Source organism: Amblyomma maculatum, chromosome 1, assembly GCF_055883805.1.
Source record: "Amblyomma maculatum isolate TAMU_Amacu chromosome 1, ASM5588380v1, whole genome shotgun sequence".
In the NCBI taxonomy this organism is placed as follows: domain Eukaryota; kingdom Metazoa; phylum Arthropoda; class Arachnida; order Ixodida; family Ixodidae; genus Amblyomma; species Amblyomma maculatum.
The window spans coordinates 40568991-40581080 of NC_139344.1; the positions used below are offsets into that span (position 1 = coordinate 40568991).

Below are 12090 nucleotides of genomic sequence, written 5' to 3' on the forward strand. Positions count from 1 at the left end.
GACTGACAAATGAATTTAATGCTAGTGTGATGATTATTAAGATGTGAGACGAACGACTGGAGTGATTCTGATCCATGCTGCCATATCATGAAAATATCGTCAATATAGCGAAGGTATATAAGTGGTTTTCCCGGAAATGAATTTAGTATATTGGACTCTAGAACTCCCATGAATATATTCGCGTAAGTTGGCGCTAATGGAGTACCCATGCTGGTTCCAAATATCTGCAAATAATAGGATGAATCGAACTCGAAATAATTTAAAGTTAGGACTAGTTTAAGGAGCGACAGGTAAACTTCAGAGGCATGCGGATTGGGGTGGTTGATTAATACTTGAGAGAGGGCGCCGATACCTTCATTGATAGGAATATTAGTGTAGAGTACCGTGACGTCAAGTGTGACAAGTATACAGTCATCTGCAAGATTAGTTGTGTTTTAAATAAGCTCAATTATTCTGAGAAAGTGAGGAGTGCCCTGCACAAACGAAGGAAGCTGGGTCGGGAGGTCTGCTAGGTGGTAATTTAGGAATATTGAGAGGTTTTCTGTGGGCGTATTATTGTTAGAAACAATTGGTCTTCCTAGTTTGTCTGTGGTAAACAATGCTTCTGCGGAAACGTTGTGAAACTTCGGCACTAGGTAAAATCGTGCCGTTGGTTTCTCCTCTCCTTTCTCCATGTTTCAATCTCTCTCTCTTCGTCGATTTAAAAGATCTAGCTGTGTTCCAAGATAACGAAGCTCTCTCTCTCCTCCAAGGCGACGCGAAGTCTGCAACTGACAGCGGGTCAGCATCGCCTCCCCGCGCCGCTGTCATCCGCCAACGGTTGGCCCGCGCATCCCTTGACATCGCGGATGGGGCAACAAGTGCACTCTCGACGGCTGAGGGAAGAACTAACTGGAAAGATCTCGTTGGACGGGACACCAATATCGGCTCCCGGCGCTATCGGCGGCGTAACGCGACCACCAACGTGGTGGAAATGACGCGCCTGTTGAACGCAGCAGTGGCAGCATTCGCCAGTCCCGCGTGAAACCCCGCCGCGAAGAATCGATAAAGACGTCTCTCTCGGCCACACAATGGGTCGCGGGCTCGAGCGGGGCCCCAGCGGTGTTTTCATGGCACGCGAGACCACACTCGACGCGGCCAGAGCGGCACCTGCCCCAGACGCGTCCTCCCGAAGCCCATAAACGCGCCAGTCCTCGCGTCGTCTCAGACACCGTTTTCTTTATGCGTCCGGCCGAGCCGCCGAACGAGAGATGCGCCGTCCGCGCAGTGACGCGCTGCGAACGAGCGCCGCGGCGGCCGCGGGTCGCGGGCCCCTCTTCGTCAAACAGGAGTTAACAAAAAATTCCACGCTGTTCGAGTGGCAAGAAAGGCCCGTAGAAGAATGGGAGTAAAATAGGGGAAGCGGGGAGGGAGGGAGGCCTCTCAAAGAGGTTTTCCCTCCTCTCTCAGCGGCCGGCCACTCGGATGATTATCGAGGCCTCCTCGGAGCGCGCGCGCAGCAGCGTTCCTGATGGACGGAAGTGCCGCGCGCCTCGGCAGCGATCGGTCGTGACCAACGTGGAATGCCCGGCCGATCGGACCAGCAGAGGCACCGTTCAGCCGAGAAGGCGGTGAATGGCGGCGAGGGAGCCTGACCGCACTCACTCCGACTAACCGCCGGCGCCCAAAATAAAAGCCAACGACACGAAAGCGCGAGCACAGAGAGCGATTGCAAGAGGGAGAACGTAAACATGGGTAGCTGAAAGGAGAAACGTAAGGACATTCCTCGTATCGCCGCTTGCTTCCAGCGTTGCTTATGGACATTCAAGTGTCGTGCTCGGCTCGGGTACGCAGCAAGATAGGTCGCGAATTGCGTTGGGCCTCTTTTTCTGGGTTTATGATCCCGACTGCAAAGCCCTCGTTCTCCGCCTTGTCTGACGCCTAAGAGGCGCTTTCGGTAACATGGCGGTTTGGTATACGCAAGGGAGGAAGGACCCTGTGATAGATGGTCATCGCGGTTTGGCCATCCCATTACGCAACAAAAATATATAACAGTGAGGCCCCCTTAATTCATTACCAGCAAATCATAATTTCAGTGCAGACAGCTCGCTTAAAGCGCCGCTTTCTTTTTTCTTCGCACCACCTGCTTATGCCATGCATTCATTAAGGATTTTATTATCATTTCAGTTCTTAAAGCAGGCTGAAGCCACGGCTTAGAAATGTTTAGCGGGACTCGCCACAGCCTCTTATGACTGCTAATAAGCCTTCCGGCTACTATCGCAAGGAGCCCATCAGAACCTGCCGTCAATTATCAGCCCAAGACCGCAAACATGATGGATACGACGTGGCCGCAAAGGCTACAAATTACCGCTAGGAAAACAAGATTTACGTAATTAAAACATAAGCCTTTTATTCTCCTGCTCATATGTCAAACGTTAGCATTTGTCTAGCTGCAGCAGCAGCTTATACGATCGTACGAAGGAACCAAAAATGCAGAGAGAAAAGGAGCGAACGGAAACGATGGAGGGAATTCCGCCGGAAAAGTAATCGGGTGAGTGTTTAGAAAAGCCCTTATTGTATGCTCTCATTTTTTGCGTTAAGAACAATACATTCGCGGTCGCATATGTGAAAAGGGATACCCATTGCGACGCGAATACGCAAAAAAGCACAAGGTTATGTTCGTTCGGTGCGATGTCGGCCGGGGGCTTCCGACGAAGGGCCTCAGCCGCGGGCGCAACTGCGCGTGGGAGGGGCGCGCCTCCTCCAGGAAGAGCGCGGGGCAATGAACGATACAGAAACGGCGCTCGGCTCGCATGGGGGCAGCCAATGGGCAGTGGCGGTGTTTTTTCACGGTCTTCAAGTGAGGCGCATCGGAGGCGAGGATGCCACAGTGGACACCGCAACGGCCGGCTACGAATGGAATGTCCGTCGAGCGTTCAGAGGTCGTGAGAAAGCGCGACCCGCGGAGGGCATGCGCCCCGAGCTGACCTCGTCCGCCCCCCAGCTACACGGGGCTAATGAGATGCCCCGCGCTATCTCTTCTCTTTTTCGCCCCGCTCGTCGGGGGCGAGGGCCGGCTCCCGCCTCGCCACGCGGTCTGCCGCCGCTGCACCCTTCCTGGCTGCGCTCGCGAGCCATAAAACTCGGACGGATAATGCCAGCGCACGATTCGGGTGTCGCAAGGCGCGCGGAAGATTCTCACCAGCCCACCGAAAAGTAGTGCGCGAGGAGCGGGGCCGTGTGCCAAGCGCCTTTGCTTCTTTATGACTCATTTCGCTCATTTCCATTTCCAGGAGGCTGAGGAGAGTGCCAAAGCGGGAGCACCTGCATTTTATTACACAGCACTTTGCGGCAGTGATACCGTTTTACGGGAAGCCGGCGCGGAACACCCTTAGCGCGCCCTGATCACGCATGCGAGTAGAAGTCCACAGACACCGGCGAAGCGCAGAAATGCCTGCTTAGTACCCGTCGACGATTAAGCACCCGTAGCTGGCGCACACGGAATCGACATTATTGTGAAGCTATTCGCCTGTTATATCGTGGTGACGCCGTGAAGACGTGCTTAGCGTTCCGGTTTCACTTTCTTCACTTCCGCAGTATTCCGCGAAACGCTGGCGGCATCCAACACGATTGGAGAAGTTCTGAAGACGCCTGTGAAGCGCTGGCGGGCGGTCCATGACCCCACAGGAAACGCGGCCAGTCTCGCACGTTTTGCCATACACGAAACCAACATACGGTAGTGAAGAATTACTCTGAATGGTAAGGATGCAGTGCAGGCTGCGCGCCTATACTCGGCACTTAAAAAGGTACAGCTCTGAAGGCTCTTCTCGCCGCCGCCGAAACAGTCGTGACTCGTATGTCACTTTTGGAATGAAGAGCTGCATCGGTTCCACCGTCAGTGATGGCGCCTAGCATGCTCATTAGCGGCTTCATAGCATTGCACGTCGCCTAGCGCCCTGCTCCATGCAGAAACCGCCGATTCAGATCCAGCATATTCTGTTCTCGACTACTGACAGCGAACGTCTCAGTATAGTTTCGATGCGTTCCATATTGTGTGCCTTCTCTCTGAAAAGTCCTCCTGTTGTCATCTATTCGCCGTGATGGAAGCATACGAAGTGCCCCGGAGAAGAATCATGGAAAAAAGAACAGCGCTGGAAAATAAATTGAGAGCGTCGTTTGTTCAAACCCTTTCACTTGGGACTTCTTCCATATCGGTAATCGTCAACTTACCTTGTAATCAATTAGTTTATTGTCAGGATTGTGTCGTGATCAAGAATTTTGCTAGGCGCGCCGCCACTGACTGACAAGTGGTCGTGCCCTATGTTGGGGTCGCCACCTGGATGGATGGATGTATGGATGGATAGAATATAGGAGCGTCCCCTTTCAAACGGGGTGGTAGCAGTAGCTATCACGCTCATTTTGAACTTATCATGACCTATCATGAACTTAATAGTGGCGCCCTCTAAGCTGAAGCGCAGCCAGGGGGGGGTTGTAATAAATCAGTTTGTGTTTGGTTCTGGAGCGGCGTGGTTGCCTGGCTCTCTCTCTCGGCCTCTCGGCACGACAGCACGGGAACGCCCACACAACACGACGTCAGAAGTGACCACAGCATGAAAAACTCGTCTTAAAGCAGCTCTCAACGACCGTAAACGGCAAAAAGATGCTCCCGAACGAAAGCGCCAAGCAGGCCCAGTGGCTAGGCCTCACTCTGCAGCCGCAAGTTGGTCTTCATGGAAGCCTCGCTTCGAGGAGTATGCCGCTGTCTCCGGACTACGGAACGCTCTGCAAGACATGAAGTACGTACACTTCTGTACTGTATGGACCCGGAAGCTCGCTCGCTGCTAGACACTTTTTCACTCGATGCTGCCGCGTTAACCTCTTACAACGCAGTTGTCAAACGCTTCTCCGGGCACTTCGTGCATCCCTGTAATGAGCTCTATGAGTCGTCTCGCTTGCACAAGCGCGTTCAACAACCTGGTGAGAGTGTCGACGCATTTTACGCCGAACTGTTCAAGTTAGTCAAACGTTGGGCGGTGGAAGAATGCTTGGTCCGCGACAGGTTTGTCGTTGGATTGCTCGACCCGCGTCTCTCCGATAAGCTTTGCTGTTCCCCGAAGCTAACTCTCAAAGAAGCTTGGACGCAAGCTCGTCAGTCCGAGGACGCGGACAAGGAACGCTCACTCGCACAGGTTACCTCGTAAGGCATGGTCAACATTGATGCTGCGACTCAAAAGGTTTCGCGACAGCCGGTCGACGCCAGAACGCGCTCAACACGTGAAGTCGGAACGCTATCGTGGGCATTCGTGGCATTCCGGTCTGTTTCTTCTGTAACCGCACATATCATGCATGCTCAGAGTGCCCGGCAAAGAGCTCTATCTGCAACTGCTGCGGTAAGAAAGGTCATTTTGCTGAAGTTTGCCGCTCCAGGAAGTCGAGGCAGGCCAAGCTCAATGCTACCAAATGCACGCTCTCGAGTCGCCAGCTAAAGACAAGTATGTGGATGTCACAGTCGACAACCACACAACTTAGTTCAAAGTAGACTCAGGAGATGATGTTTCCGCAGTTTCAAGTGACTTCCCCGGTGTCCCGGCTGAGCTCGCCAAGGTGGACGCTATTTTGACAGGCCCGGTGACCAACCTCTGCGTGTACGAGGTTCGTATTTGGCACAGCTATCTTGGCAAGGGAAGACCAGCTCCCAGCGTCTTTACGTCATTGAGGTACTTTCAGTACCTTTACTGGGTCCACCAGCCATCCAAGCTCTTGAAGTTGTTAAATTTATGGGTACGTCAACACTCCTGAGCCAACGCTTCATGCTGAACTGTTCCGTGGCCTCGGCACGCTCAGAGATGAGTACACCAATCACTTGAAACAAGATGTTGCGCCGTTCTCACTCAGTGCACCTCGACGGATACCAATCCCGCTGCGTGATGTTGTTCAGCAAGAACTTTAAAAACTCGAAAGCGACGGCGTCATTCGCCGTATTGATAAACCAACTCCGCGGTGCGCCGGACTGGTTGCAGTACCAAAAAAGAATGGAAAGTGTCGTTGTGTGTGGATCTGACTCGACTAAACAAAGTGGTTCTTAGGGAAAGACACATTTTGCCTATCTGTTGAACAAGTTGTTGGGCTTATCGGTGACGCAGCCGTTTTTTCGAAGCTGGATGCAACTGCAGGCTTTCGACTCGCAAGAATTGACAACTTTCATCACACCTTTTGGTCGCTATTGTTTTTGCCGACTGCCCTTCGGCATCACTTCCGCTCCGCAGTATTTTCAAAAGCAAATGGCCAGGATCCTTGAAGGTCAGGAGGGTGTTGTCAAGATTGACGATATTCTTGTTTTTGGACGTACCAAGCAGGGACACGACCAGACTTGAGCAAGTGTTGACTCGCCTTGCAACTGCAGGCGTCACCTTAAACAAAGACAAGTCTTGTTTTGGGGTCTCCGAAGTCTCCTTCCTAGGTGTCGTAGTCTCAGCACAAGACATCAAGCCAGACCCATGGGCAAGATCGATGCAGTATATGCAATGCCACCTCCCACAGACGTTGCAGGTGTAAGACGTTTACTCGGGATGGTAAATCATCTTGCCAGGTTCTTGCCTCTTATTTCGGAAATCACTGCTCCGAGACGCACCCTTCTCAACAAGAATGCTAGTTGGACTTGGCAGTATGAACAGGGAGCTTCATTAAAAAAAGTCAAGGAACTTATGACGTCCGAACGCTGTCTGGCCAAGTACCACCCATCGTATGCCACAACAGTCTCTGCTGACGCCCCAGCTCTTTTGGACTCGGAGCAGTCCTGCTACAAGCAAAAACCGACTGGTGAGCGGAGGCCAGTAGCCTTTGCCTCAAGGGCAATGACGACCACAGAACAAAGGTACAGTCAAAGAGAAAAAGAGGCCTTGGCTACAGCGTGGGCCATCCAGAAGTTCGACGAGTTCATCAGAGGCATCACCTTTACCGCAGAAACTGATCACCTTGCACTCGTGTCATTGTTTGGCAAAATGGGGCTTGACGTGCTTCCTCCGAGGGTGCAAAGAATCAGGCTTAAGACAATGCCTTACCAGTTTCAGGTCATGTACGTGGCCAGAAAATTGTTGGTTACAGCGGATGCATTGTCTCACATCCCTCCCAAAGTGCATCCAGTAGACACAGTGGAACTTTTTGCTACCGAAGTTGTGGCTTCTGCTCCAGATGTGCTTCCTGTGAACATGCAGGATATCAGGAATGCCCAAAGTTGTGATGGAGAATGCACCACGCTTATCTCTTTCTGCCAGCACGGCTGGCCAAAGAAGTCAGAGTATAAATCAGTGAAGGATGAACTTTCTGTTTGTGATGGTCTTCTTCTCAAATGCACTCGCCTCTTGTTCCCCGCAGCAATGAGGCCAGCAGTCTTGACGCTTCTGCGTGAAGGACATCAGGGCATCGGTCGCACCAAGGCCCTCCATCGTAAATCTTTGTGGCGGCCTGGCATAACACCGGAGATAACATCCCTCGTGACCAGCTGTGAAAGGTGCGCCCTTACTCGAGTGAATCAGCGGAACCACTCCTTCCTCCTACAAACCTCCCTGGTCGTCCCTGGGAAGTTCTGGGCATGGACCTCTTTCATCACAATTCTCAAACCTTCTTGATGGTAGTGGACTTACTACTCCCGGTTCCCAGAGGTAGTGACACTGAAAAGTACAACAGCTCCAGTGGTCATTGAGGTGCTCAAAAGTCTGTTCGCCCGTCATGGGATACCGCAACAGGTTAAGTCAGACAACGGTCGGCCATTTTCTTCACGCGAATTTGCCGCATTTGCTGCATCTTATGGTTTCGACCACATCACCAGTAGCCCTCATTACCCACAGTCTAACGGAGAGGCAGAGCGAATGATCCGGACTGTGAAAGACATCTTCCTTAAGGCAAAAGATCCTCACTTGGCCCTTCTCAGCTATAGGGTTACATCAGGTGTGAGTGGCTTCAGCCCGGCCCAGCTCCTAATGGGAAGGCAACTGAGAACTCGAGTCCCAAAGCCGGATGAAAAACTTCGTCCACACTGGCCCGAAAGGGAGGAGGTATAGCCCTCAGAGATGATTCTTGCAACAAAAGAACTGCGAAGGACTTCAACCGACATCATCGCGTCAGGGATCTGCCATCACTTCAGTCCGGTGAGCAGGTCTGGGTTCGACCCGACCAGTTGCGTGCTATAGTTCTGAGCAAGGCACAGCGTCCAAGGTCCTTCGTCGTCGAAACGGAGCAAGGAACGATTCTGCAGCGGAATCGTCGACACCTTGTTTCCTTTGTGATGAGGGCAGCAGATCCCGCACTTCTCCAGCCTCATCCTCTAACTCAAGAGGCAGCAGCACCTGATCCGCCGCCTGTTATAGTGGGACCTTCACGTCCTGGTGATGGTGTTGTGCTTACCCGGCCTCCGTGTAGCACCACCGGACCGCTTGAACTTGTGACTGAGGGGAGGAGATGTTGGGGTCGCCACCTATGAACTTAATAATGGAGCCCTCTAAGCTGAAGCGCAGCCAGGGGGGGTTGTAATAAATCAGTTTGTGTTTGGTTCTGGAGTGGCGTGGTTGCCTGGCTCTCTCTTTCTCGGCCTCTTGGCACGACAGCACGGGAACGCCCACCCAACACTCTAGAGCTTTCAGTATCCTCAGCTATTTTTACATTGCTGTAAATGATACTTGCCCATGACAAGTCAGCCATGAGTATAATAACATCGCAGTATACGCTCGAGCGGATGAACAGTCCGTCGCTCCGCATGGCCTATGTCAAAACAAAGATGCGCGCAGAACTGGACCGACGTAATGGAGCCTGATTACGGGGACAGAGGTATAAATAGTGCATCGCATGCACCTGGTAGTATTTCCAGGATTACTTTTTACTTCTTTTCTCAAAATCCAAATCCCCTCTCCCTTATACCGCTTGCTTCCTTTTAGATGCACTCCTAATCGTCTTGTTCGGATCGAATCTGAGAAAGGGGCTGTACATACACATCAAACGTAGCCAGTTCGCCGTTTCTCAGGCCGTCATTCCAGGCTTCTAATGATGAAGCAAATAGAAAGTTGTAGAGAAACGCAGCGTTCCATCGATCAAGCGGTTGAGAAAAGCCTGAAGTGAACGTTTACCTAAGCGCATTGAGTTTCGCGAAAATAGCAGAGCGACTTGCCTGCAGCAGCGGCTACATGTTGCACACGTGGATTCGTGCCTTTCAGAAAATCCAGTGGCCTCCCAGCGGTTCCGCTCTCCGAAGAGGATTTTATCGCGAAAGCAATGTGGTGCTGCTCACTCTGCCGTCCGGAACTTTACGCGCAAGAGTTGATTTCGTCGTGGTCATCAGCGTGGCTCTTCAGTTCGACAAGACAGAGGTGGCTGGCCGCTACAACGCTCTCGCCTTCGACAAAGCGCCGTGAAGTCCGCACCAAAACCTAGAAACCGCGAAGCACAGCACCAAGCGAAAGCGCCGTCCCGAAGCCAGATCAGACGGCCATCTTTGTTTATGTTGCGCAGTGTATCCAGGCCAAACTTTTTCCGGTTGTTGCTAATACTGTCATTCTTAGCGTGCGTTCATGAACCTCGGAAGTAAGACAGCAGGGGATTTTAGGGGCGCTTTAGACGCGCGATGGCCGCTCGCTCGGCGAGGCATTTTCTCAGGGAAAATTATGCAAACCCCTATCTTTTTTTTTTTCGACGAACAATGTTCAACAAATATAAGGCAAAGAGCGCTGGAGCAGCAGAAATGGTCTGCACATTAAACGACGCAAAATGAAGGAAACTTTGTGGAAATGGCAAACTATAAGGTACAAAGATAATTATCAGCCCGGCGTCGCCAAATTATAAAAGGGTACTCTGTAATAGCGACAGTGAAGGGCCTTCATAGTTGCCCACGACGCCTCGCACGAATGTGTGGTTAGCAGACTATATCGTTCACCCTTCAAGAGGTGAAGAACTGACAGCGACAGCTGTGCGACACTTCAAATCCATCCGCCACAAGCGCGATCAATCTTGTAGACCAACCAAAATCACGTGACAGCAGATGGCGGCATCAGCTCTTACACCTCCTGTCCCATAAGTAGCTCTTCCTTGCTCAGCTCTTCCTTTCTCACCGACAGAAGGGCCCTCCTCGTAGAGGGAGACATCAGGTGTGAGGAGCAAACACTTAGAAGCGCCGGCACCACACGAGGATCGGTCATTTCGGCAATGCTCTTCAACCTGGTAATGATTAGCCTTGCGCTCGAAAACGTCTTAACGTCCATCATACAATCTACGCCAACATCATCACGATCTGGGTCAACCGTGACATCGACGGCCAGCATTCTCAAACCTTCGCTGCAGGAAACTATAGATGTGGAAAAATACCTGAGAAACACGGGGCTCTGCTGCTCGCCCAAGACGTCGGAGGTCATATACTGTACCGCCCCACGCATAAAAGACGACCACCATATGGATCCAAGCAGAAGACAGAATATGAAGAAATCAGGTTAAACACGAATAACGGTGGAATCATCCCCATCGTGAAAAAAAAAAAAAAAATCGATGTCCTAGACATGATCATCGAATCCCACGACGTAAACGGCGATACGGTCAATAAGCTCATACACAAGACGCTGCCTATAGTGCCAAGACAATCGAAATTACGCTATCGCGGTCGTCGACACTGCCGGAACGCTTTTCCACTCCGCCAGCGTGAAATCCCGACACACCGAAGTGGCTGAAGAATTAGCCATCGCACTTGCCATACCTGATCACGATTGCGGAGTCGTTTTCAGCGACTCGCGCACGGCCATTAAGAATTACGCGAAGGAGAGAATATCCGTGGAAGCCTTCCGAATGAACTTGAAACGCTCACCGGACAACAAGGTCGCGCTATTTGGTTTCCCGCACACACGGGGGAAGTCTCACCGCATCTCGCCAACCTCAATGAAATCGCTCACTCTGTTGAGCGAGGTCTCACAAACCGTGGCGGAGAGAGCCATGGCGAAGAAGGGGGGAGAAAGAGGCAACGAGTTTCAATGACATAACCAAAGCCTTATGTCTGCCCCGCTGGATCTTCCCTCCACCTAGCAGCAAACTATGCAGAGCTCAGGCAGTCGCCTGGCGCCAACTGCAAAACGCATACCCGAACCCGCCGCAGTATATAACAAGATTTACACGCCGAAATATATAACACCAACACGTGCAGGGTCTGCCAGAAATATATAGCCACATTTAAACACACTGGCAGCAAGGCACAACTGACAGGTGTTAATTCCGAAACCCTCTCGTTGAGGTTGTACGCCGCTATGCGCAGCTCCAGCCTCAACGACCAACTCTGGGCCGTCCAGCAGGCCCTTCAGGTGGCGAAAAGACAAGATCTCGACGTTCCCACGTGGGAGACCTAGGCTCGGTCGCGTTAAACGCTGTAGGACATTAAATAAAGTTTTCACTCACTCACTCACTCACTCACTCACTCACTCACTCACTCACTCACTCACTCACTCACTCACTCACTCACTCACTCACTCACTCACTCACTCACTCAGCTCTTCCAGTGGGAAATCAGGGGGTTTTGGGGAATACCTGGTTAACGTTTACACGTCGTAGAGAATTTCCCTTAGTAAAAAATCAGACGTGTAAAAAGAAAAAGAAACAATATGATAGTAAAAATCGGACGTACGTACTAAAAGACAATGCAAGAAATGTCATTACCAATATGGATAAGGCAGTCAAAGTAGCTGAGTAGTTCTACACTGATCTAAGTAATCAGGGCAATAATGAGAGTGGCAATAGAGTAGAGCCGTCAGACGTTCCACTGGTAACAAAGAACGAAGTAAATAAGGCCTTAAAGGGAAGGTGCATCGGTTTGAGATTTCGATGAGTTTCGAGCAATTGAATGATTATAGCTTGCACTTAAAGCATGCGAAATATCTTGGCGGTAGCATTTGAAACAATGGCGCAATTAGCGATTAACACCGTGACAGCTATCAGGCTTCACTGCACTGCACAGCGACGCACGATGACGTCATTGACGGTACCTGTACGTTTTCTGCATAGACTGGCTTGGTTTGAAGAAATAAAAACGAGGCTGCCGAAAACAAAGCCCTAGAAATGTCGATTAGCACCGTCAGAAAATGCGCAGCA

The 12090-nt window shown here is 51.4% G+C and overlaps 1 protein-coding gene and 2 pseudogenes across 2 annotated transcripts in view; 2 read left to right on the forward strand and 1 right to left on the reverse strand.

Annotated features, from left to right (window-relative positions):
- Positions 1-12090, reverse strand: part of spz3 (Spaetzle domain-containing protein 3) — an 85729-nt gene that overhangs the window by 16251 nt on the left and 57388 nt on the right. The gene's annotated exons all lie outside the window — the stretch shown is intronic.
- LOC146202179 (uncharacterized) lies at positions 1563-7359 on the forward strand (annotated as a pseudogene).
- LOC146202180 (uncharacterized) lies at positions 7571-8458 on the forward strand (annotated as a pseudogene).